The sequence below is a fragment of the Trachypithecus francoisi genome, unplaced genomic scaffold (genome assembly GCF_009764315.1).
Source record: "Trachypithecus francoisi isolate TF-2019V2 unplaced genomic scaffold, Tfra_2.0 Lachesis_group18, whole genome shotgun sequence".
Taxonomy (NCBI): domain Eukaryota; kingdom Metazoa; phylum Chordata; class Mammalia; order Primates; family Cercopithecidae; genus Trachypithecus; species Trachypithecus francoisi.
Window position 1 is genome coordinate 27728115 of NW_022681463.1, and position 27464 is coordinate 27755578.

At 33.8% G+C, this 27464-nt stretch overlaps 1 long non-coding RNA gene across 1 annotated transcript; it reads left to right on the plus strand.

Moving 5' to 3' along the window:
* Window positions 1–25378, plus strand: LOC117063398. Its single transcript, XR_004428904.1, has 3 exons — window positions 1–223; window positions 24189–24329; window positions 24850–25378. It is a non-coding gene; the product is annotated as an uncharacterized LOC117063398 (long non-coding RNA).
* The last annotated feature ends 2086 nt before the right edge of the window (window positions 25379–27464 follow it).

Consider the following 27464-nt stretch of genomic DNA (forward strand, 5'->3'; position numbering starts at 1 on the left):
GTATCCTGTAACACATGCCCAGTGGGGCTTCAGGAGCTGTAAACATTCACCCCTAGACCCTGCCCTGGGGTAGGAGCCGCATAGCCTGCCTATCTGTGTGCTCCCCTAGAGGTCTGAGCAGCGGGACACTGAAGAAAACAGTCACTCCCCCATCGCGCGCCCTGAGAGGGGACGAGGGAGCCTTTCCCTTTTCAACTGGGGACCTCGACCGGGATCCTGGAAGGTGAGTGTGTATGAATTGCGAAACTGTCCGGTCTTCCTCTCTTCTGAAACCCTGGCACCTCTCTCTTTCCTGTGAGTAAGAGGCTCTGTTTCCCTTCAGGGAGTTTTAAACTGCCCTAACCGGCCGTCAAAACCCCCAGACTTTAATTATAAAATAAGTAATGAACAATTCTTATCAGTTATAATAACAATTATAAATTATGTGTTATTTATATATTAAGTTACAAATATAGGCTACGAACAATGAGTGCGTATTTCTGTAAGCAAATATGCTATAAGATTTTAAAATAAATTACCTAATTTAATTATTGGATAAACTTTATTAACTATTATTATAACTATTCCTTAGATGAAAGCATAGAGGCTCTGAAAGTTTAAATTATTTGCTCTACTAACCATTATACATTTTCAATTATGAATTGGAAAATTTATGTCTAAGGAAATCAGTACTAAATTTTTTTTTTCATGTATCAAGTGAATTTTTAGTATATAAGGAGAATATGCAGTATATGTTGGCAGGAAAATGTTGGAATAAATCAGGAATTATTTTTTATGGCTCCTGATCTAGATATACTTTATATGTATTGCTACTTTTTTTTATCCTGACAATAAAGCCTGTGAATATGAAAACCATTAACCATCAGAGAAAAATGCCATTCACAGGTATATAGTAATCTATTTTAATTAAGCGTATTACATTTAATTAAATATAGCCAATAGCGTTTTCTAAATTTTACCTTTTGTTTTCAATTTAGAGACCACCAAGAAAACAATGAAATAAAATTTACAGATTTTTGCCAATTATTTGTTAGAAATGCCACATTGGAAATGAAAGCCATGAATATCAGTAATAACATATATGCATGTCAATGTCTCAGAAGCATCTGAACTCTCTTTTTCACATTTTACTTGAAGTGTCCGTGAGAATACCTTTAACAAAGTTGATGGAAAAAGTTCTCTTGCGTATTGATTAGACGTACATAAATAGGAATCTCATGATTGGAGAATAGAGGATACTAATGCGTAAGCTATTTCCCATCTTTCTGCTCAAGTTAATCACAACATTTTTCTTTATTTAACTCCTCCTTTGGATTCAGAACTCAGTTCAGTCATCTCCTAAATCTTTTCTCTTGACTCCTCGACTTGTTCTACTGCCTTTATGCCGTCATAGGAATATTCACTTCTCTTTCAAGGCTTTTTCTTAGTTATAATATTACATGCATTTTTGTAAGTCTTTATGTTTGTCTCATCTACTACATGGTGAATTTGAGGAGAACAAAGATCATGCATCTTTTTTGTGGTTGATATTTTAACATACTCTAGCTCCAGGACAGTGCCTGGCACATAGTACATATGTAATAAATATCCAGGAAATGAATGACAAGATCTATTTTCTTAAACAGAAAAGTATTTGTGAAATATTACTCTTTACTTGGCAAATAAAAGCCATGAAAATACAACATTTTCTCTCAATTGGGCAAGGATCTGTGATGGATTGACGGAAGGAGTAAAGAAAGGAATAAAAATAATTGAGGCCAAAAATCTATTTACCATATATTAAAAATTCTATACTTTGAACTTCTCCTACTTTTTTTTCAAATATGTTTAAGTAGCTATGGGATGAATAAACTTTTTCACTTTTGAATTATCTAGTGATTCTAAACACAAAGGACCCTGTTAGGATTCAGATAATCTAAGTTGCATTCAGAATTAGTCATTGAACATATGTTATTGTGGTAAGTAGTGAGCAGTAGAATTAGAGTTTTGATTGAAAGTATTTTTTCAAAACTCCTATAAGACTCTTAAAGCCTTTTAGTTTCTGTGTGGGTCTTAAACTGCAAAATCTACCAGAAAGTTTTACTTTTTTAGTTTGCTACGCCTAGGAAATGGTTTAAATAATTTAAAATTTTGGAATACAACATGTATTTTCAACACATCGATAAGTCACACACACACATAAATATGATTTATAATTAGCACTAGCAGATTATAAAGTTGAATTGTTAATAATCTATTTGGTAAGAGAGAGTCACAAAATATACTGAAATAGAGAAATAATAAATAAAAATTATATATCAATTTGACTGTTCATTTATGCTGAGGTATATAAATGATGCTACCACTTTCACATCTGGGTCACTCTTGTTGAGAAATGCATAAAGGAGGAAACAAAGCATATAGAACACATGCTAGAAGAAAATGCTTTTTCAACAGAAAAGAGGTTTGCTTGTTAAAAGACAATTTAAAAAAAATTGGATCAGCAGTTGCCACCTTACACAAGTCAGATGGATATTTATAGCTGAATATTCAGCCTGTAGCTTTCCATAAAAGTTTTAAATATACATTGAAAATCTGAAGGATCATCTTCGAAATGAACCTTATCCATTAGTAATTTACAATCTATTTTACTCTTATTCAATTCTAAGTATGTCTGTGGGATTTTAAAATATATTCAGTGTTTCCCATTATACTTGGAGCTTTAGGGTATTTTTTCACTCTCTATTTGTGTATGTGAGTGGCCGTAGGAGTCTTTCCTTGGAAGTTGTAGGTGGGTTTTTAGGACTGTTATCTATGAACACGCATGGCTATAAACACATTAGGTGAAGGGTATTTATGATAACAGGACAGCTCTGACATTGTTTTTGTCTTATAGGATTTGCTCTTTATTTGGTGATGTAAAATTTATCTTGCTTGCATTTTGTTAATGTTAATATATTCTTCAAGCATTCACTTTACTAAGATTGATCAGAATAACTATAACTACTAAAGAAATGATATCATGAGGAAAAATTATTTAAATACCAAACTATCATTAGTATTAAATAAATAAACCTTCAAATGCTACAGCATGTTATGGCTTCTAAACTTTTTTATATTCTACCTCAGTGCAACTATAAAACAGAGCATATTATACAGTTCAACATGCTTAGATCAAAGGACTGGGGTTATTCAAGCGCTTTAGCTACGAATACTGCCACATTTTGTTTAGTCCAATTTAGCCTTCTATGTCATGGTTACATCATTTTAAAAATGAAGATGATTTTTAGAAGAAGATGGTTTATGTGATTATAAGTTTTTAATTAATTTTGAAATTATACAAGTCTCTGAGGAGCAGAGCAAAGCTCAGAGAATAAATGATTCACTGAATGAACTAGCTAAGTAGTGGAATCTGGAGTATTCCTAAGTCATCTGACTAGTTTTTTGTAAAAATCAGCAGAACACTGTATGACAATCGAAGGACTAAAGTGTATATATATATACACACACACACATATGTATATATGTATATACATGTATTTATTTGTGATCCTTTGATATAAATAATAATAAAGTTATTTCCCAAGTACAAATCTTACTAAATCTAATTCACGTCCAGATGCCAGATAAAATAACCAAAATAATAATGTCTAACATTTTTATGGGACATTTATAGTTTATAAAATATTTTCTCAAATATATGCTCATATGTAGAAGGTGATTTGAATCATGACTATACAGGCAATGAAAGAGTAAATTTTGTTCACTTAAATGCTCTGATTAGACCAATGCATTATTGTACTCTGAATTGGCTTTGAAAGCATTAAAATGTGAAATGTATGTAATTCTATGAACTAACACTTCATTATTTAGAGTATTGATTATAGCGTGTTCAGTAGTGATCTGTGATGGGGGATACAGAAAATAGTACATATAGTATGATACTTATCACACAAAAACTTAATTTCAGACAAAAGATTCTCAGTCACAAAATTCCCTAAAAAGAAAATGTAATCAATAACAATGCTGGACAATTATAATTTCCATATTCACTAACTAGAGGTTTTATCTAGAGAACTCATCCTCAAATGTTACTAGTTTTGCATGTCCTCCCACATAGTATTTTGATAAAAATTTTCTTTGTTTTCTACCCCTAAATATAGCTAAATTTGGTAGAGAAATTAATAGACAAATACACACCCCAGGTCCTAACAGAAGCTGTGTAACAAGATAGAAAAAGAGGTTAGTAAGATTCCAAATTTTTTGTAAGTTTTACATCCACATTAAAAACAGAAGAGAACAGAATTTAAGTTTTGTTCTATTACCTAGTAATACTGTGATATTATTTTTAAAAATGCTGTCTTGATTCAGTTATGAGGTTAGAGGTTAGAAATTATTTGGTTAGACATTAATCAGCTCACCTTCTTGCCCAGCTAATGAAATTCACACCCCAACCACTTCCCTTACTGGGCTCTCATACACGCGCCACAATGCACCCACCCTCACAGCCCTACTGTTAGCCAATAGCATCAATCTGAAGTCACTGGTTTTATTTTTAAAGCATCATCCCCATTAGAGGGAAGTTAAAGTGTGATAACTTTATTTAAATTAAGAGGGCATCATCAATTCTACTTATTTTCTGATTTTCCAAGTACCAGAGAATAGGACAGGCTCTATGCCCCAGAACCTGGACAATTTTTTAAGTGAGACATACAAAGGGATTCATCGAAACATAGCTAACCTTATTTCACTTGCCATATACAAGCTGCTCCTGGGGATTCCAGCTTGATATTGCCCTGTCCCTGGTATAATTCCCTGTGTGACCCGGTCTGGCAGCCTTTTCTCATTTGGAGGGAAAAATAACAAAGAAAAATTGCCTTTCATCTGTCTAAGTGTCATTGTGTTGTGTCCACCGTCAAAAGAATCTGTAACTCTTACAAAACACATGTGAAGGCTCAACTTCCTTAGAATGCAAATATGAAAAATAGAATTTACAACTATGAGAACCATGTATTGGGTATGTGTCAGAGAAAATGAATTTTCCACCTAGAAATAATCCATGTTTCTTAAAAAGAAGTGAAAGAAACATTAAACATTAAATTATCAGAAATTGAGAAAGAATGATTTCCGAGGAAAGAAACTAGACCTATCATAGCAAATACTTGCACTTCCAAAATTAAAGAAATACAAAACCCCATAAATATAAAGTAAAACAAAATTTTACTGAGAAGAATACATTCAACTTGAATTTACATAGTAAATAATATTTCTACAGAGTTGAATAACAATATGATGTGACATTTTCATATTCAGTGAAAGGTTACTTTCTTATGTATTAAAAATTTAAAATTCTCAAAGAAGTGGCAGAAATTATACAACTTATATAAACTTTTTAGTATATATGCTACCAAAGTGAGCACAACTTACTTAAACATTTTAAACATTTCATATGTATCTGTTTGATGTAGTATTTAGTGTGGCCTTGAAAATTCACCAAAAATAAAATAAAAGTGAGAGAAAGTTTTTAGCATAAATATAGAATTAATAAAACAAAAGAATTGCCTTAAGTACACAAAAATTGAAGATTCTTTTTAGATGAAAGTTAAAGAACTATTAAGTATCTAAAAATATCCATTTAAAGTCACTATTTTTATTTAAAAAGTATGATTACCTACAGAGAGGAGTCAAAGAGTTATAACGTTAGCTAAATTTAGAGAGCAGCAGCAATACTTCCTAATTTCTGATTTTAAAATTTGAGATGTAAATAATAGTGTATTTTTAAAATATGGAAAACAATCTATAACTATGATAAAACCAAGCTGTGTAATTAGTAAATCTTGCTGAAAACAAATGGTAATAAAATGCATAAGCTGAAGTTATAATTTTTAGTAAAGATCAAAACAAATGTAGAAAAACGATGCAAGAAAAAAAGAACAGAAGTTATAGCAGATATGAATAAAAACTCTAAAGGGAAATGATTTAAATTTTAAAAGATGATTCTTTAATATCATGAAAATGACCAAACTGCCCAAGGTAATTTATAGATTCAATGCCATCCCCATTAAGCTACCAATGACTTTCTTCACAGAATTGGAAAATACTGATTTAAAGTTCACATGGAACCAAAAAAAAAAAAAAGCCCACATTGCCAAGACAATCCTAAGCCAAAAGAACAAAGCTGGAGGCATTATGCTACCTGCCTTCAAACTGTACTACAAGGATACAGTAACCAAAACAGCATGGTACTGGTACCAAAACAGAGATATAGACCAATGGAACAGAACAGAACCCTCAGAAATAATACCACACATCTACAGCCATCTGATCTTTGACAAAGCTGACAAAAACAAGAAATGGGGAAAGGATTCCCTATTTAATAAATGGTGCTGGGAAAATTGGCTAGCCATAAGTAGAAAACTGAAACTGGATCCTTTCCTTACTCCTTATATGAAAATTAGTTTAAGATGGATTAGAGACTTCAATGTTAGACCTAAAACCATAAAAACCCTAGAAGAAAACCTAGGTAATACCATTCAGGACATAGGCATGGGCAAGGACTTCATGTCTAAAACACCAAAAGCAATGGCAACAAAAGCCAAAATTGACAAATGGGATCTAATTAAACTAAAGAGCTTCCACAAAGCAAAAGAAACTACCATCAGAGTGAACAGGCAACCTACAGAATGGGAGAACATTTTTGCCATCTACTCATCTGACAAAGGGCTAATATCCAGAACCTACAAAGAACTCAAGCAAATTTACAAGAAAAAATACAACCTCATCAAAAAGTGGGCAAAGGATATGAACAGACACTTCTCAAAAGAAGACATTTATGCAGCCAACAGACACATGAAAAAATGCTAATCATCACTCGCTATCAGAGAAATGCAAATCAAAACCACAATGAGATACCATCTCACACCAGTTAGAATGGCAATCATTAAAAAGTCAGGAAACAACAGGTACTGGAGAGGATGTGGAGAAATAGAAACACTTTTGCACTGTTGGTGGGACCGTAAACTAGTTCAACCATTGTGAAAAACAGTGTGGCGATTCCTCAAGGATCTAGAACTAGAAATACCATTTGACCCAGCCATCCCATTACTGGGTATATACCCAAAGGATTATAAATCATGCTGCTATGAAGACACATGCATACGTATGTTTATTGTGGCACTATTTACAATGGCAAAGACTTAGAATCAACCCAAATGTCCATCGGTGACAGACTGGATTAAGAAAATGTGGCACATATACACCATGGAATACTATGCAGCCATAAAAAAGGATGAGTTCATGTCCTTTGTAGGGACATGGATGCAGCTGGAAACAATCATTCTCAGCAAACTATCGCAAGAACTGAAAACCAAACGCCGCATATTCTCACTCATAGGTGGGAATTGAACAATGAGATCACTTGGACACAGGAAGGGGAATATCACACACTGGGGCCTATTGTGGGGAGGGGGGAGGGTGGAGGGATAGCATTAGGAGGTATACCTAATGTAAATGATGAGTTAATGGGTGCAGTACACCAACAAGGCACATGTATACATATGTAACAAACCTGCACATTGTGCACATGTACCCTAGAACTTAAAGTATAATAAAAAGTTTAAAAAAAGATGATTCTTTAAAAAGAAAATTTTTAGTTGTTAAAAATTTACAAAACTACACAGAATCAAGAACAAGGATATGGATGTGGAAGAAGACATTAAACAGTTTGGAGAATAATGTGTATGGGTTTATGAAAATGAAGAAAATCTAGATTAAAAATTATAGCAATTGAATGAACATTTTTCTGTTCATTGTTTGCTAGTTTGGGAATAGGAAGAATTGCTTAGGCTTTATTAGTGGCAAAGTTATGCTCTTACCTCACCCTGTTCTCCATTCCAGACAACTTTTATTCTTAGAATTTGCTAATACCCTTAATGTAAATATTTTGATAAATCCAGATTGTATTTTGAACTCTAATCAATCTAGTTCTTAACAAATCTCTATTGCTAGAATCAATATTCATGGAAGATTCTAAAATGATGCATAGTCCTTCCATCTGCTGTCAAATTTTAATTTCATTTTTGTTTTAAGTCAAAGCAATAGAGAACAGAGCTGCTTATTTAGGCTTTTTGCAGGTGTGTACTTAGCCAACTCTTTTGGTATTATGCCATCATCCTATTTGGAGAGACTTTTTAAGGCAAGGAATTCTGAAACTTCATAATGTCTTTATTTCAAGCATGCCAAGGAGCATATTTTCCTCTATATAGTAGCATGCAATGTATATGAGAAACTATTTAGACAAAAAAACCTGTGATGTTGAGTAATTCATATGTGTAATTAAGCATGTCAAATACTACCTATGCAACAAAAGTGACATATGCTAAATAAGCCTACAAAATACTAGTAAAACTATGCCAAACACATTTCCTAAAAGAAAATTGAATATAACTAGAATTTTAAGTGGTGTTATGCTTAATAAAATCTTAATGTCCTAAGTTATTATAAGTTCTTTAATTTGCATTTTTCACTTGGGATTTTATAGGACTGAGTATTTTTATTATGAATAACAATTCCCTTTCTACTTTGTCTTCTGGGAATCTGATAACCAAAAGTTCCACTCACCTCAAGTAATGATGATGGTTTTTGCAGCTTTCAGTTTGTATTCGGACACTATGACTCTCCTTACATATTTCCTTGCCCTCATTTTTCTACTCTCTTATTTCCTCATTTAATTTTGTGTGGTATGCTTTACTGTAAGGCACAGCACATTTTTCAGCATGTCAAAATAGCAGTGAAATGGGCTTAAAACAATCAATTAGCAGTATAATTTCACCACCAACCAGTTAGAGAAAAGAAGCTATATACCCCCCCCCAGGCCAATTCTAAATTATTTTTATAGTTTTATCTCCTATTTTTGTAGTTTTATCTCCTACAATACAAAATATAGTCTAATCGATTTTTTAATGTCTAAAAAGATTTCCTATTATAAAATTTACTGATTTAAGATTGTTCCCCTCTTCTGCTTTTTTTTTTGAAATATACATGGGAGTCCCTACTGAACATGGGGTGCTTTAAAAAAATCTGTGTAATTCATATGCCATATACTTATATTTCCTATTTCTGTTAGTTAATAATACAGATATGGGTATTTTAAAAATCCAAGTCCATGGCCCTCATGGAACTTATTTTCTAAGAAATGAAACAAGAAGTACAGTTGACCCTTGAACCACTTGGCTTGGAACTGTGTGGGTTCACTTATAGTCAAAATTTCCTCTGCCTCTGCCACTCCTGAAACAGAAAGAGCAACTCCTCTTATTCCTCCTCCTCCTCCTCAGCCTAATCAACGTAGAGATGATAAGGATGAAAACCTTTCTGATGATCCACTTCCATATAATGAATAGTAAATATGTTTTCTCTTCTTTATGATTTTTAGTAACATTTTTCTCTAGCTTACTTTATTATAGCAATAGGGCATAACAAACATATCACACACAAAATATGCGTTGATCAACTGTTATCTGTAAGGCTTCCAGTCAACAGTAGGCTACTACTAGCTAATATTTTTTGTTTTATTTATTTTATTTATTTTTTTTTGAGACAAAGTCTCGCCCTCTCGCCCAGGCTGGAGTGCAATGGCACGATCTTGGCTCACTGCAACCTCCACCTCCCAGGTTCAAACGATTCTCCTGCCTCAGCCTCCCGAGTAGCTGGGATTACAGGTGTGCACCACCATGCCCAGCTAACTTTTTGTATCTTTACTAGAGACAGGGTTTCACCATGTTGGGCAGGTTGGTCTCAAACTCCTGACCTCATGATCTGCCCCCCTTGGCCTCCCAAAGTGCTGGGATTACAGGCGTGAGCCACTGCACCCAGCCAGTAGTTAAGATTTTAATGAGTCAAAAGTTATTTGCTGATTTTTGACTGCATAAGAGTCAGCACACCTAACCCGTGAGTCAACTGTATAAAATACAAGGAGGTGTGAGAACGTTTATGTGGGAAGTCTGCTTAGGACTTGGAAAGATTAGGGAAGACTTTTGTAAAAAGTGGTATGTGTGCTGAATTGTGAAGGATAAAAAACAAAGAAGAGAAAGAGAATTATTAAAGGCCTAGAGAAGGACGTACACTGGCCCAGAGACAGGAAAGAGCAGTGAAAGTTCATGCTATTTTCTATGGATTCATATTCTAGGAGCAAGAGATCAAACATGGACAAAGAAAATGGGGCCAGCTGAGAACTTGGTAAATTATGATTAGAAATGTGAACTATATCTTTTAAAGCACTGAGGCTGTGTCTCTGATTTTATTCCCAGTGTGGCATGATTTGAAGTACACTTGAGAAAGATTTCTTTAACTACACAGAGGGGCCGCCTTGCAGAAATGCAAGAGGAAAAGAGTAAAACACTTTAGTGGGCTGCTTCGGTCATCTAAGACAAATATACTAACAAGTCATTCATAAAATATCCTCATAAAAATTAGTTACCATAGCCAATTTATTAGTTGTAATGACTTAGGAATATCGAATCTTGAATCTAAGCTAGCTAAGTTTGTCTTAATATTTAGCACAGCTCTGAATTGCACGTAATTTTCTATAATCGCGATGGCAATACTTAGGGGTAATGCCGTAAAACACATATAATCACATATGTAAGAAAAACATTGTTTTCCACCCAGATTAGAAATCCTAAAGGCATAGCTTAGAGCAGGTGTTTTTAAAAACTGATCAGTAATACAGGGATATCATATAGATGAATTCCTTAGAAATTTACCAAAATTGTCTAAGTGTTCACTTAATGGAATTGGGCCTTCTTCATTGTAGGTTCAAAGTGTTGTAATGTGTGCAAAATAAGAGGAGTGTCCGTGCCTTTGAAAGGTAAATGTTTGTAGAATCTGGAAGTTTGGAATAAATATTACCTATGAAACAAAAATGACATCTGCTAAGTAAGCCTATAAAATACTACTAAACAATGCCAAATATATTTCTTTAAAATAAAATAAAATTGACTAGAATTGTAAGTGGTGTTTTGGTTAATAAAATCTCAATGTCATAAGTTATTATTACAAACCTGTCTTTTGTGTTTTTCACTTGGAATTATATAGGACATATTTGAGTCATCCTGGTGTTTTCCTTGAATTGTCTTATTTTTTGCTAAAGTACTAAAATAAAAAGAAATAGATATTTCATATTAAGTGTTATTATATGGTTGTTTTTAGATTGGGATAGATGAAATTTATTCATATTAAAAGGAAAGCGTGTGTAATTTATGTTAGGGAAAATGAGTAAGATTTTGGAAAAATAAAGCTCACAAGGCTTAATTAGCTGCCTCTTTTTATAATCTTTCTGTTGATCAAAGTGTCTTTCAATATATGAGTGCTTCTGATGAAAATAGACATATAGGCCGGGCGCGGTGGCTCACGCCTGTAATCCCAGCACTTTGGGAGGCCAAGGCGGGTGGATCACAAGGTCAGGAGATCAAGACCATCCTGGCAAACACGGTGAAACCGCGTCTCTACTAAAAATACAAAAAAATTAGCCGGGCGTGGTGGCGGGCGCCTGTAGTCCCAGCTTCTAGGGAGGCTGAGGCAGGAGAATGGCGTAAACCGAGGAGGCGGAGCTTGCGGTGAGCCGAGATCGCGCCACTGCACTCCAGCCTGGGCAACAGAGGGAAAAAAAAAAAAAAAAAAAAAATAGACATATAGATTTAAAATCATTTTTAAAGATGCTAAAGTATAGGTTGTATACCTTCTAAAATGCTGTTTGTGCTTCCTGAAAAAAATTAGATTAATGGACCTTTAATCCTGAGAATACAAGTATTAACAGAGCACTTCAGCATGCTATATCTGGTCTACATAAGGAGCAAAATGATTTTCACTGACATCCAACTGGTTATTCAACACATACAAATCTGCTGCCTCTAGACTCTGCTAAAGTTTCAGTTCTATAAATAGTCATTGGGGTGTTAATACAGGCTTTTTAAAAAATGGTGGCCTGAAATTGTTTTTGTAAATAAAGATTATTTCTCAACAGAGAAATCCACTATAGTTGAAATAGGTAATCTCTCTATTATTGGTGAAATTTGATCAGGTATTTTAATGTGAAAAGAAAAATAAAATAATAGAATGCTAATTTTATTTGTTCGTGTAATAGTACCTGCTTTTGGAATCTGGTCAACAAGATAAGAATGCCCTAATCATAAACAATTGTATAGAGAAGCTGATATGCATTTGTAACATTGCTGCTTCTATTCACTGGCATTATAAAAATTGTGAGAAAATATTGGTGGTAATATGTTATAATCAAGACTTTGAGCAATTTTGTATGTAACTTGAATATCCAAGACAATGTCACCATAATTTTGTAATAAGTACACATGGACAATAGTAAACATATAGATATGCATGTATATGAATATGCATATACTTTAAAAATTTAATTTGTAAGTTTATTTTTTATTTTTTTTATTTTTATTTTTTATTTTTTTTGAGACGGAGTCTCGCTCTGTCGCCCGGGCTGGAGTGCAGTGGCCGGATCTCAGCTCACTGCAAGCTCCGCCTCCTGGGTTTACGCCATTCTCCTGCCTCAGCCTCCCGAGTAGCTGGGACTACAGGCGCCCACCACTTCACCCGGCTAGTTTTTTGTGTTTTTTAGTAGAGACGGGGTTCATCGTGTTAGCCAGGATGGTCTCGATCTCCTGACCTCGTGATCCGCCCGTCTCTGCCTCCCAAAGTGCTGGGATTACAGGCTTGAGCCACCGCGCCAGGCCTGTAAGTTTAACATTAGTACTAAACCTATCATTTATATGGCTTTTCTACCAATTGGACAATGAACTTCTCAAAGACAGATTGTGTTTTATTTACTTTTATGTTTACTGGACCTACCGTCTCTTTCGTACAGCAGTTACTCAATGAGTGATTTTTAGAAAACCGCATATTCACAAAACTGTAGTATTTATTTAATATTTTGGGACACGGATTTAAATGGTTTGGAACCTCATACAGGTTAGACAATATCTGAATGAAAGTGTGATACATTTCAAATAAAACTAGAGAAGTGTCTTATGATTTCCTCCTCCCTACTTTGTCATGCTCTGCCTTCTTTCCCTGAAACATTCTTATCAAATAATCTGCCACATCCTGGTATCTAAGATATTTTAGCAACTGGGGAAAAAAGTTTTCAGCACACTACCCTGCTCTTGTTCATGTTTTGTTTAGTAATTACTATCCTATTGTATCATGTCTGCATGTTTGTCTCCAAAAATAAAAAGGCAATTTCTTCGAGTATTTCATTAAATTTTGCTCCCCAAAATACTGTACTTATTCTAATATTAGATACATATCAACTATTCCTCAATTTATTGAATCTATGCATATGCAGGTGAAACTTTGAAAATAATGATAAGCTATTTAAAATTTGCAAAGCTAGTATGCATTTACCAATGTACTGCTCCCATTCAATGATAATACATGTATTTGTTGAGAAAATACTGTGCAGGTGTGTTATAATCAAGACTCACAGCCAAATAGTTATATCGTGAGAGAATCTGAGGCAACACCTCCCTTCTCAATGAGACTCTAAGGCAATAAAACTGTGTCCAGTCAAACACAGAGAGGGTCCCAGAACTTTCAAGGCTGAGAAGAATCTAAACGGGCATCTGTCATCTCTTCAAAAGAACTGACAGGGAGCTCAATTTAATATCACAGCACTGCATAAATGTTTTCTAAAATGTGTATGCAACAGGACTGGGTGTTTATTTAAAATATACTCATTATTAATATTAAATGAAAATAAAACCCTAATCATTTCAATTAAGAAATACCATGATTTGGAGTGTGTTTTCATCATGTTGTCAACATTTAAAACCTAATTTTCTGTAATAATTTATAATTACTTCATCTTTCATTCCATCTGGAAGGTAATCAATATAGAAGCATATGAACCAGCTGCTGCCCCCGTCATGGGGCAGCTGCCAAGAGTGACCTGGGCTTCTGTCCAATAGCAGAATCCCCAGAAAACCTTCTAGCTAAAGTAAATTGGTACAAGTGCAAATACAGCTTCCTTTTACCTAGCATTTTCATTTCTTGGGATCTATCAATCTTTGGCTTTCTTGCCTCACTTTTCATACCCATGATTTTACAACCAAACAACTGTTGATTAAGTTTTAAAGTTCTATGGTGCTAATACATACAGTTACTTCGAGGTTGTAGGTATAATGATTTCTGCAAACCCCCTTTGTTGGCATGCCTAAGAATATAAAAACTCTAATATAAATACAAAATAGAAAGGAAAACAAAACAGCATCTATCAGGGAAAATCCAGTCATGTAAGGCATATTGATCATAGGTGGAAATAAGAAAGAAAGTGAAGTCTAATAATTTAATTAAAATAGAAGATTATGGCCTTTTATCTACTCATATAATAATCACCCCCAAAAGAAAATTATATATATAATTCTGTAACTTTGCTGTATTTGTTATAAAAATGGCAAGCAGAGACTATTTTTCAGTTAACAGTTTAAAAATCTAACAAATGTTGACTTTATAATAACAAGCACTTAATACTCATCATGTCAAATACTCTTTGTAGCAACACTGTAGGCAGATTTCTAGTATTTTCTTTTTATAAAGCTATCCATTAACTTACATTAAATTAGGCAACTTAGTATTTCTGTAGCCTGTTACTCTCATGTTTTCCCACTAAATTACTTTTATTTTTATTTTTTTAAAAATACTAGCTCTTTTTAATGCCTTAATACCATATTTTCAGTGACAAAATTCCAAATAGATTTGCTTAGAAATAAAACAAAACCCACAGGCTTATTAATATCTTTAAGGAATGCTTTGGAAGATGAGTTGTAAAAGCTAATTACTTCCAAAGATGGGCATTTGAGCAACTGTCATTTGTTTCTCATTTTGATTTCTTTTTAATTAATTCCTTATTTTTTAAAGTATTTCCAGGATTTAAAATTATGTTTTATAGTTTGGCTTCAAATCCCTTGTTCTTATTTCCCTTGAGTAATCTGCTTCCCAGTGATAGAACAGTAATGTAAATGGTGTTTGAAAGATTCAGAAAAGTGTTACCTTCTTTCAACATTTTTTCTTTTCCTTAAAACTATGATAAAATATGTTTCTTTTTAACTTTAATTGTCGACTCCAGTTCCAATGGATACTTTACTAAAACTAGGCAGTTCAAGGGAGTATTTATGAACTTTCAAAATTGGCCATATGTTCTATAAAGTAGAATTCTATAATCAGCATAAGTTAGCTTGGCTTTCCTTAGCCCTGGTCCTTCATGATTCTTTCTAGAAAAGCTGATAAATTTTATTTATAGAAATTTTAGTTGAATCTCTGTTCAAATTATATTAAGTACTGTTGTACTTATCAATAAAATATTCATTCATTTGGAAGTAATAATGATGGAGATTTTTTAAATTTTAGATTCCTTTATAAATTTAGTAATAATTATTAAGATTATACTAGGCTTAAGTATTACAAAGTCCATCCTGAACAATCTATAATGTTTGGTGTGTTTCAGGTATTGTACTTGGTTCTTGACTAAGTAAAACACTTTCTTCTTAATTTTATGATTATACATATTTTTGTACCTCTCCCTCCCTCTCTCTCTTCTCCAAAATTCCTCTTGAATTGTGTGCCTACTCTTTCCTCTTGGTCTTTAGATTTATTACCCAATCTACCATTAAAAAGGTTTGTCTTGGCATATGTGTCATAGTTTTCTCTCTAGTCCCACCTGTGTCTCTAAACTAATCTTACATTTCTAAATGTTTTCTGGCTTTCCAAGTCTATGGATATTATTCTGAAAGCTTAAATTCAGACTTCTTTTACTCAACCTCATTTTTTCTTCATACCTTCCCCAAATCCTTTTTTTTCTTATCCACGACTTCTTTCCATTAATGACCTGTTGTTATATGTTGAATTATACATTTAAGTCTTAACTTCCAGTACTTTAGAAAAAAGTACTAAAAAAAGGTGGGGGGGAGGAAGCTGTGGCAGATACAATTAGTCAAGATTAAACCGTACTGGAGTAGGGTGGGCCCTTAATTAAATATAACTGGTGTCCTTATGATAAAAGAGAAATTGGGGGCCAGATACAGAGGAAACCCCATCTAAAGAGAGAAAGATACACAGTGAAATAACAGCCCTGTGACAAGAGGGACAGAATTTATAGTAATGCACCTACAAGCCAAGGAATGCCAGGGACTGTCAGCACGTGCCAAAGGATGGAAAATGCAAGGAAGAATTTTCTCCTACAGGTGTCAGTGGGGCATGACTCTACTAACCCTGATTTTGGATTTCCAGCCTCCAGGAATTGGGGAGAAAATTCTTTTCTTGTTTGTGGACTTTGTTATGGAAGCCCTAGGGAACTAATACAGCTATCATATCCTACAACTGAAATCTCAGTCATATTTTACTTAATAGTCGTCCTGACCCTTCACTGTCAGTAAAATTCTGAAATCTTTCAATTCTCTTTTGATAATAATGGCAGCAGACTTCACCTATACACGTACTTTGCCCCATCTAATTGAGATAGTAATAAGTCCTAACATCCTATAATAGATCCTAAAGTCTTATAATAGGCTTTTTGCTAAGTTGAAAGCTTAGAAGACTGTGGTATATTGATAGTCTCAGTACTCTCCATTTTTCAGTGGCCACTGATTCCACACTCTTTGCTGTGTAACTTTGTAGTTCCCTTCCATCATGACTTTGGGCTCCACCATCAGGTGTAGTTAAAGCCAATAGAATGCTGGCCACTGTAATTCAAACAGAGTCTTAAATGAACTTTAATATTGGGACATTACTTTTTTAACCTCTCCCTCCACTATCTCTGTGAAAATATGCCTGGTAGCTCATTGGAGAATAAAAGGCATGTGACTCAGTCACCTCCCATTCTAATTTCTGCAGCTAACTTTCAGCATGTGAATGAGTTTAGTAGAAAACAGATAAACTACTCAGCTAAACCAGCCTAAAGTGCTGATCTACATAGTCATATGTTAAACAAATGCCTATTGTTTTAAGTCACTAAATTTTTGGCTTGTTTACACACACACACACACACATACACACACACACACTTTGTTATATTATTACTGTGACAATAAATATCAGGATCTACATATTATGCTACGGGAACTATATCTAGCCTCTTTCCTTTTGAAACTTTTTATCCATTGCATCAGTTCATTCTTCATATCCTATAGCAACCTCAATTGTTACTAGAAATATGGGTTATGGGCATGTATATGATTAATAACAGAGCATTTATAATAATAAAATTAGATGATATGTGATTTTCCTACTTGGGGCTGGAAGAACCTCTAATTTTATGAAATACTTAAAAAAACAAATGTGAATTATAAATTACTAACATATAAATTTGTATTGTTTTAGAAATCTGTTCTTTAGGCTAGATATGCATTCCTGGGACAATAATTTATCAACAAAACTATTATCTCATCAATAAGCCAAGAATATTATAAAAGTGTATCTTTTTCTGGGAATCAAATTAGAAAACTTGACATCAAGGATAGTGCCAAAAAATACATTTACGTTCCATAGTGTGCAAACAACTCTGCCACTATAAGACTAAAAACCTAAATTATTTATGAAAGTGTCAGTTTCTGTATACAGAAATACCAATTTGGATTACAAATGTATGAGTGTATGATATCTTACTGCAGAGTAAGCAGACATTCTAGGGATTAAGAATTCTCAAGGTAACCGATATATATATATATATATTATATATATATATAACCGATATATATAATATATATATAACCGATATATATATATATATATATAATGTCATCAGGTTTTGTCCTTGTTTTTCCAATTTTATAAATAAATGACATCGTCCAATTAAAAATTTCCATTTTTTATGATATACTATTAATAAAAGTTATTTATATAATTTAAAAATGAATATACATGTATATAAAATTATCAATTAAACTTTGGATTTTAGCATTTGCACAAAAGACATTTACGTGAAATTTTTGGCTTAGAAATTTATTTTACATGGAATTCATATTTAATTTCTATACTTAGAAATTTTCTTTTATTTTGAACCATTTGATCACTGATTTGATTGTCTTAATAAGGTACATTTTTGAAGTAGGTTAGCCTTGAGGACTGCCTTTCATAAAAAATATTTTATGAAAATTGACTTTGATAAAACAATAGAAAATCACACACACATTTTCTTTTAAAAATATATTTAGCATTTGTAGTTACGCTGACTTTCTACAATTATACATGCATTCATTCATTCTTTAAACAAATATTTTATGAAAATTACTACAACTTAGTTCCATTGTTTTGTATGAATCAATAATACCATTGATATATCAAAGTTGATTTATTCAACTTTAATTTTAATAAATCATTGGAGTAATTTGCAACTAAATTTCACTGATTTAGTTAATGATGTCACTGTAACTACGTAAACCTTACTCAGGTACATTTCAATAATGCAAGGAAGAAATGCCCTGATCTGTTTGTTTTAATTTGTTTCACTTTATTTTCAAGAGTTAATAAAAAATTTAAATAGCATTCTTCTTTGAAAAAGAGTCCATAGAAGATAAAAAGATGAAGAAACAAAAAATAGATGTATAATTGCATACTAGTTACTTACAAATGGTTATAACTTACAATTTCTTTTTAACTATTTTAGTTATGAATTGTAACTAAGTTATAAATTAGTTACAAATGAGTTTGTACTGATTTATATTATTTTTAAAGAGTTCTTAATTGATCCAACACATTTAATTTTTCTTTAATTTTGCTGTTATTAAAACAGCAAAAAGCCCAGATATGCATAAAATATGTTATTGAATTTATTACAAATTTATGTATTAAAATATGCAGTATCTAAAGCTAGTAACAGGATGGCTTATTGATATGGGAGGGGAACAGGGAAGTGCTGAGTAGAGAAGAGGTGGGCACCTGGCAAGGGTTCCACCCTCGGGCCTGTGCCCACAGGTCTAAGTGAGAACAGGCACTCCTATTTTCACACCAAAATGTTGCATTTTCTGAGACCACTCTGGCCTGCCACATCCCCCATCCTACACCCATATAAACCCAAGATCTTAGCAGGCACAGACACAAGTGGCTGGATGTTGGAATCAGCAGAACAGTGATGATGGAACAATGCAGTAGAGAAAGCGAGAAGAGGATGGACGTCTGGATGCTGAGGGGAGTTCATCCAAGGGCAGTCAAAGAAGAGTCTAGTCACTGGGCAGCCTGACTCCAGGGGCGACCACCTTTCCACTCCATCCCCTCTCTTCCGACTCCCCATTCATCTCACTGAGAGCCACCTCCACCACTTAATAAAACCTTGTACTCATTCTTCCAGCCCAAGTATGATCTGATTCTTTCGGGACACTGAGCAAAAACTCAGGATACAGAAAAGGCTGTTATACTGGCCCCCTGCCCTTGTGATAAGGCAGAGGATCTATTGAGCTGATTAACACAAGCCATCTGCACATGGCAAAGCTGAAAGAGCACACTCTAATACACAGCCACTTGGTTTTCAGGAGTTGTAGACACCCATCCCTAAACACTGCGGGAGGCAGGAACCCAAGAGTGGTTCCCAGAGCCTCTGCACCTGCCTGTCTGCATGCTCCCGCTAGGGATCTGAGCAGCAGGGGCAACGAAGGAGCTAGCCACACGCCTGCTGCACATTCTTCCAGGTGGGTAAGGGAACTCTCCCATTTCATTATGAATGTTTTTCTGTGGAAAAGCTGGATATGGTTATTTTATTTTCATTCATGTTCATCACAGTGCAATGTTTGTTAAAAATATGATATTTTGGCAGTTTCATCAAGTAACAATTACTATATTCAATCAATTAAATTATATTATTTATTTACTCTTATTTACTTTTTTAAAAATAATTTTCTTATGTATATTTTAGGTTAAAGACATGATGTTATGAGATACATACAATTAGCAAAAATGGTTACTTTAGTGAAACAAATTAACTTATCTATCATCTCATATAATACAGTTACTTTGTTGTGTGTGACAATAGCAACTAAGATCTACTTATTTAACAAAAATTCCCAATATAATGCAATTTAATTAATTCATCCTCATGCTGCATTACAAATCTAGAGTAAATTCATTTTGGATATCTGCTACTTTTTATCTTTTTGCCTATGTCTAGTCTCCCATTTTCTCCACACCCTTCTTCCCGCTGCTCATGGTTACAACTGTTTAATTCTCTATCTGTATACTGACTTTTTGTGGACTCCACATATAAGTGAGATCATGCAATATTTTTATTTCTATTCTGGCTTATTTCATTTAGCATACTGTCCCCCAGTTCAACACATGTTGTGGTAAATGGCAGGATCTGAATTTTTATGGCTGAATAGCATTCCATTAAGTATAGATACACCACACTTTATTTATCCATTGATTAGTCAATAAATGCTTAGGTTGTTTCTATAAAATGGCTAGTGTGAATAATTCTGCAATAAACATTTGAGCACCAGCATCTTTACAGGATGTTGGTTTCATCTCCTTTCGTTGCATATACAGAAGAGGGATTGGTGAGTTCATGGTAGTTCTATTTTTAATTTTAGGAACCTTCATATTGTTTTCCATAATGATTGTACAATCTACATTCCCACCAACAGTTACTAGAGTTCCTTTGTTTTCTCCGCACCTTTGCCAATATTTGTTAGCTCTTGTGTTTTTGTTAATAGCCATCCTAAGAGGTGTGAGGTGTTATATCATAGAGGATTCAATTTGCATTTCCCTGATGATTAGTGATGTTGCGCACGTTTTCATATTTCTGTTGGCCATGTATATGAATTGCTTGAAAAAATGTCTGTTCAGGTCTTTTGTCCATATTTTTAAACACGTTATTTGTTTTTCTGCTATCGAGTTGTGTGATTTACTTTTGATGGCACACTTTTATATTTCAAGTAAGTGTGCAGATATAAATTCTGAATTGAATTCTTTAATTTTTATTTATCATTTAATGAAAATGTAACATTTTGCTTCATAGAATATCATTTTACATAGGCGATACCATTCAGGACATAGGCATGGGCAAAGACTTCGTGATAAAAACAACAAAAGCAATTGCAACAAAAGCCAAAATTGACAAATGGGATCTAATTAAACTAAAGAGCTTCTGCACAGCAAAAGAAGCTGGCATCAGAGTGAAGAGGCAACCTAGAGGATGGGAGAAAATTTTTGCAATCTATCCATCTGACAAAGGGCTAATATCCAGAATCTATAAGGAACTTAAACAAATTTACAAGAAAAACAACAACTCCATCAGGGCAAAGAATGTGAACAAACACTTCTCAAAAGAAGACATTTATGTGGCCAAGAAACATGGGAAAAAATGCTCATCATCACTGGTCATTAGAGAAATGCAAATCAAAACCACAATGAGATACCATCTCACACCAGATAGAATGGCGATCATTAAAAAGTTAGGAAACAACAGATGCTGGCAAGGATGTGGAGAAATAGGATCACTTTTACACTGTTGGTGGGAGTGTAAATTAGTTCAACCATTGTGGAAGACAGTGTGGCAATTCCTCAAGGATCTAGAACTAGAAATACCATTTGATCCAGCCATCCCATTACTGGGTACATGCCCAAAGGATTATAAATTATTCTACTATAAAGATACATGCACACTTACATTTATTGCAACACTAGTTCCAATGGCAAAGACTTCGAACCAACCCAAATGCCCATCAATGATAGATTGAATAAAGAAAATGTGGCACATACACACCATGGAATGCTATGCAGCCATAAAAAAGGATGAGATCATGTCCTTTGCAGGGACATGGATGAAACTGGAAGCCATCATCCTCAGCAAACTAACACAGGAACAGAAAACCAAACAGCACATGTTGTCACTCATAAGTGGGAGTTGAACAATGAGCACACGTGGACACAGGGAGGGGAACATTGCCCACTGAGGCCTGTCAGGCAGTTGGGGGGTGGGGCAAGGGGAGGGAGAGCATCACAACAAATACCTAATGAATGCAGGGCTTAAAATCTAGATGATAGGTTGATAGGTGAAGTAAACCACCATGGCACATGTTACATATACCTATGTAACAAACCTGCACATTCTGCACTTGTATCCCAGAAGTAAAATCAAATAAAATAAAAAATTTTAAAAAGTGTCATTTTATTTATTTATGTATTTTATTTTTGAGACAGAGTCTCACTCTGTCACCCAGGCTGGAGTGCAGTGGCATGATCTCGGCTCACTACAACCTCCACCTCCTGGGTTCAAGGAATTCTCCTTCCTCAGCCTCCTGAGTAGCTGGGACTACAGGTGCACACCACCACGCCTGGATAATTTTAGTAGAGACGGGGTTTCACCATGTTGGCCAGGCTGGCCTGGAACTCCTGACATCAAGTGATCCGCTTACCTTGGCCTCCCAAAGTGCTGTTATTACAGGCGTGAGTCACCACACTCAGCCTATTTTGAATTATCTAAAAACTTAATTCCTTTGCAATGTAGGTATTTTGTTTATAAGTCTTGGTTAAGCCAGGCAGAATACATATTTAATGGGGCTTATCATATATTTCTTTCTATGATGATACGGCCTTTGTCAAATGAAGCAAGTCAGTAGAATGCAAAGATTCCTTGGATTTCAGATTCAGAAGTCTTATTAGAATTTGAATTTTACCTGTGTTGACGCACATCAAATGAGAGAGCCTCTATTCCCTCATATTTTAAAAAGGGATAAATAATGCCTACCCATATGAATTCATTATGGAGCTTAATTGAGATAATACATATGAAAATATGTGTTCAATATTTGCTTTGTAATCCAAGTTTTAATCACTTCCCACACTTTTCATGGCAAAAGAAGCATGTACAGTCTATTCTAATGAAAACCTAAGGAGCCTTCCTGAAATCTCCTAAGGGAGTGATATGAGCTGCCTGGACTCCATAGAACTTTGTGGAAATTTAGCTTTCAGGCACTCAGGGCCCTGCATCGGTGACATAGACCACCATCCTCTTTTTCTTCATATATACTTCTTGAATTCTCACAATGCATTACTCAATACATCTTTTTACCTTAGATATTTCAGTTATTTAGGGTTATTTTGAGTGGTTTTATATACTACTTTATTGAAATAAAATCTCAGCAACTCTCTGCAAAAGGAATTTAACATATGATTTGGGAGCTACCTATCAACAATCTGAACCCCCTGATCAAATAGTATTTACATTTAACTTAGGAGGGTTCCTGAGTTTTATATATATTCAGTTATTGGGATGAACGAATGATATTGTTAATGTAATTATTCAAATTTGATCATTTAAACCGTGCTCCACTTTTATTGTTGGTCTCTTATTTGCCTGGACATTTTCTCATTAATTCTGGAATAAAGTTGTATTAGGTCACACAGTATCTATATTTTTCAGACACAGTATTCTTAGCAATGTAGACAAATAGCTGATTATATTTCTGGGCCTTTTAAATCCAAAAGATTCTAATCAAGCAAGAGAAAAATCAAACTTACCAATTTGTATTAGAATGGGGCTAGCAATCAATCTGATAATTTTAATCACATGCAATTATTCTACCTTTATCTGAATATTAATCACTATAACATTTAGTTTCTTGAGATATATTATTAAAGATACCAATCAATTAGTAGCTATGCTCTCAGTATACGCTTGAAATGCAAATCAGCATTTATGTACTGAAGCTGATGAAGAAAGGAATTTATCTCTCTTCATTTAGTTATTCACACTGAAGAAAAATGCTTATATGTTAACCTAAAATTGATATATGTATTAACCTTAAATTGATATCTATGCTAAGGTTAAATTTTCCCCATACAGGCCATTTTACCCTTATACAATCAATGATCACTATTCCTCATATAAAATATATTTACTTATTATATATGCATATGTGTATACAGTATATCCTAGATCTTTTGTCATTATATTCATAAAGAAAACTACTTAGTTATATTAAAAAGATACAGGGTATGACGATGTAAAATTTGTGTAAACTACTTAGTTATATTCAAAAGATACAGAGTACGACGATGTAAAATTTCTGTATTATTTATGATGAGTATACAATTGTTCTACATAAGTAAAGATAATATTAGCAGAATGTGCACTCTAAGTACTTTTCCCAAAATTGGGAACTTTTTTTGCTGATGCATTCATATTTTATGGTCTCCCTTAGTGTCATTAAAGGATACATTATTGGTAACTTCTGGAATGGAGCAAACACCACTATGGCCTGTGCAAGATCAGAATGTGGTTTCATTCATTCATATCAGAATTGTATTAACCAAGCTAACCAAACTAAGGATAGCGTTATCAGGTGAGAAGTTGGAAATAGTAGAGAAGAGGAAAATAGAAAGCCACTGATGTTGAGATCTATTTAATGATAATACAAAATTTAGAAGTGGAATAAGCCTTCAAGAGGAATAAGCCTTCAAGATCACCTATTTAAACTGTTTATTTCATAAGGATTAAAGGCAGAGGCAGGGGAAACTAGAACTCAATTGTCTTTATTCATACTTTTTTAAAATTTGCCCTTCTAATATTGTTTACTCCTACAGAATGGAGAACAACACAAACATTATTTATTCTACAATAGACTCATTTAAGCCACTCAGATTTTCTAGTTTTAATATCCTTTCTTGGTGATTAAAGAAGAAATGAAATGAAGCAGAGGGGAAGGAATTCTTGATTATGAACCAAAAACAGGCAAAAAGGGGAAGGAGCAGGAATATGACACAAGAAGAGAGCACGCTTTTGGGGCTAGATACGTTTACCTACGTTGCTTTACCTAATCCTCAAGGCATCAAATAAGGCGGTGTCAATTTCCAACTTTTCAGATTGAGACGCTAGCAGCTTTTCTCAGGTCACACAATCACAAAACAATGGATGAGGATTACAACAAATCAGCAGCTGGCTTTGTAGAAGACCTGAGGAGTCATATCTGCATATGTTATATTTAAATTTCATGTCAGCTCCAAAAGAGAATTTCAATAACTTGCCTAAGGTACCAGAAAAAGTAAGCAAGCAATCTTGAATTTAAACTTAGAAGAGCCTAACTACAACTTGTGTCAATGTTCTTCTTCCTGGACCACAACAGTTTTTCTGTTATTTGATACTTTGCTGCTCTCAACATAAATGTCTTTGGATGGTGGCAAAGTTATTGCCATTATGAGAGGTGCTTTATGAATAATTTTGAAAATACACGTAAAAATGTATTTTGAAAAAATATATTAATGCTTTCCTTTGGGTTTATATAAAAACAAAATAAATGAAAAGAAGTTTCATTGAGGTGGCAGTATGTTTTTTAGTCCCCAGTATACTGTTGCTCTCAGGATAAAGTAAGGTTTTAAAAATATGTCCTTGATAGTTTTAAATATTTTAAAAATTAAAATACATTTTAAAATCTTAACTGCATATTGTACTTTGAAGGTTTTTGCTATTTGAAAGATAATGCAGCCTTGTCCTTCAGGAATGTCCTACAAAATGCATTTTCAAAAATTTTCTCTTTTTTCCAAGAACATTGTTCACAATTACCTGGCAAACATTGAAGTCTGTCCTTCAGTTGCCTTTTAAAATATTAATTGTCATCTTATGAATAGGTCTTTAATGTACTTCACAATTAATTCTGATCTTTACAGGTATATAGCTTTAAATTTATTTCACTGAATAAATCTTTCATGTATTTTAATTCCAAATTATGGATAAGTATACTGTTGCTTCATTACTTTCCACAACATTCCCATTTAAATCCCATATTATTAATCAAGACATCAATTTCCTTACAAGTTCTTAGTAAGTAGAGAATTTCTGTACTGAATGAAGGTATTTACTTCCTATATATTGTTTTCAAATATCAATTGTTATTAAATTTGTATTGTAACTGACATGCTGAAATATACAAATATTCATATGAAAAATAATTTATCTATAACAGTAAAATAATGTGCTAAAACAATGGACAAAATATGAGTATATATAGTATCTCATGAATAATAAAAATAGTGCTAATACTGTTTCTCCTGAAAACTCTTTAAAATGCTAAGTGAAATGTAACTTTTCAAAATAACTCTAGTCATTTATAGCTGTGGGATTAAATTGTTATATAACTCTATTTCCAGGTACAAAATCATAAAACTATTTTTTTCTGTCTTTTATTTTCATATTTTTAGGTTATTTTGAGCAGGATATTAAGACTGCCACTGTGATTTATTACTTTTTTTATTTTTACTGTAAATAGAGAATTATGTCCTTAAGGTTTTAAGATTCCATATAGTTTTTTAAAAAAATTCATCTTTTCTGTGATTAACAATCATAGGTTATTACATCTAACACTTCTTTTTCTTTTCAACTTTCTGAGGTTAAATACTTCAACAATGATTATTAAACAAGAGATATTTCATTTTGATATTTTTCTTCCATTTGCTTTCAAGATTACATTGTCACATATTATGACATTTGTCATCTTTCTGTAAAAGGGTCTTCATGAGGAAAAGTGAAAGTCTGTGTTTTGAAGCAGGGATAAAGAAGATAGTCCTAAATTTATTGAACTATAGGTCATTGACTTGAAGCTCATAGAAATTCCTGAGAAGGACCTGTGGGGAGAGATAATCAACTCTCTGATGAACATATAACTGTAAATGTTACAGTTGGATAGTTAACTGCAGATATTTTGCTTGTCAAATTTTGCTCCATATCAATGTTTAAATTCTGGGATCTCAAGTAGGTTCTCTTGTCCTTGATTTTTTATAAATTCAGGCAGCAGAGATCCTTTCCCTTGATTGCTAGAGCTTATTTGTATACTCAGAATGTTTTTGTATGCCAGTTCAACTACAACTCATTCAGTGAACCAAACCCTATGGGACAGTATTTGAAGTATCGTAAAAATAGTTTTCCACCCAGAATGATTAGAGGCCAGACAGGGGCTTCCATCTTGCCATGGATAATACTGTGAGAACTATGCTGGGATGACTTGGGTGTTCTGGGTGATCAGAGCGGCCAACCTGGCTTCCCTGCCCGAAACCACTTGAGAGTCCAGAACTAAGCAGTCTCCACTTTCATTGACATGGGCACAGAGACACTTCTGCAGTCCCCAGTTTTTAATTAAGTATGGTTAACTTTAACCTAAAATTCTACCAGTTTTAAGAATGCAGAGAATTGTACCATATGACCCAGCCATCCCACTACTGGGTATATACCCAAAGGATTATAAATTACTCTACTACAAAGACACATGCACACGTATGTTTATTGCGGCACTATTCACATAGCAAAGACTTGGAATCAACCCAAATGTCCATCTGTGACAGACTGGATTAAGAAAATGTGGCACATTACACCATGGAATACTATGCAGCCATCAGAAAGGATGATTTGCGTCCTTTGTAGGACATGGATGCAGCTGGAAACCATCATTCTTAGCAAACTATCACAAGAAGAGAAAACCAAACACCGC